Genomic DNA, 1,245 nt, shown 5'->3' on the forward strand with positions numbered 1-1,245 from the left:
TTTGTTCTCTTCAAAGCAAATCTATATCAGTAACAAAGAGCAGCCACTCTCAACCAGGATGATTTTGCACCCCAGGGGACAAATGACAATGCCTGGAGACATTTGGGGTTGTCACCACTTGGGGGGAGGGTGCTACTGCATCTAGTGGGTAGAGGTCAGGGATGCTGCTAAACATTGTACAATGCATAGGACAGCTCCCCACAAATAAAAATTATTTGCCCCAAATGTCAAGTGTGAGGTTAAGGAACCCTGACCTAGATAGACAGCGCTATGAACATAGTACTCTCAAGAATCATGTGTGCGTGATTCCACCTCCTTACATCTCAATCAGGGCCAAGCAGAATAGTAAATTACCTACTCCCAATAGCAAAGCTGCCAAGACATTTGAGCACAAAGTAACTAATCCTGTTTAGACATGAATATGCGTGCATTTGCACTAGTCTCAATAACAAATAGGAGAAATACGGAAAAAATAAAATATCAATACAAATAATTAGCCCTGACTTTAACATGACAGGGGAGAAAACTAACACTTAAAGCATTTACTGTAGATCACCTTGCTGAGTGTTCACAACCACCTTTGTCGAAGTTGTTACTTTCTAAACACTCAGCATGATCAGTAACTAGCTCTATGTCACCCAGTAAGAGAACTGTCAGTGTGTTTTCCATTTCAACTCTTGCCTCTTTCCGTGGGATGTGGTCAAGTTCAAAAGAGCTAGTAAGATTGTTGAAGAAGAAGATAATTATGATTTTTAAAAATAGATGAAAATCATGTAGTACTTCTGCCTTGAAATTTGTTGACGTCAATATGTAGGAGATATTATCCAGACAGCTCTGTCTCTCCCAAGAAAAGGACAGGAGGAAATGGGCTGAAAGGACATGATGGCAAGAATTCAAGTTTAGTCTTAAGGGAGAATCGCTTGACAGTGGTCAACACTGACATAGACTATTGAAGGGTGTTGTGTAATCTTTGTCTGTGGAAGGTTTCATAGGCTGAGGAAGGTTTAGGAGGGTTTGAATTTGGCCTTGACTGAGGGGGAGGACATGGCTGGGCAAAGCTCCAGTTAAATGCTGCTCTGGGAAAAAGAAAAAATAATGAAAGGGGATGAAGAAAGCCTATGGGACTAATGGGAAACCATTAAGAGAAATAATGTCTGTATCATTGGAATTCCAGAAGGAGAAGAGAGGGAGAAAGAGGCAGAAAGACTATTTAAAGAAATAATGGCTGAGAATTTCCCAAACCTG

Source organism: Balaenoptera acutorostrata, chromosome X (genome assembly GCF_949987535.1).
Source record: "Balaenoptera acutorostrata chromosome X, mBalAcu1.1, whole genome shotgun sequence".
Classification (NCBI taxonomy): Eukaryota; Metazoa; Chordata; class Mammalia; order Artiodactyla; family Balaenopteridae; genus Balaenoptera; species Balaenoptera acutorostrata.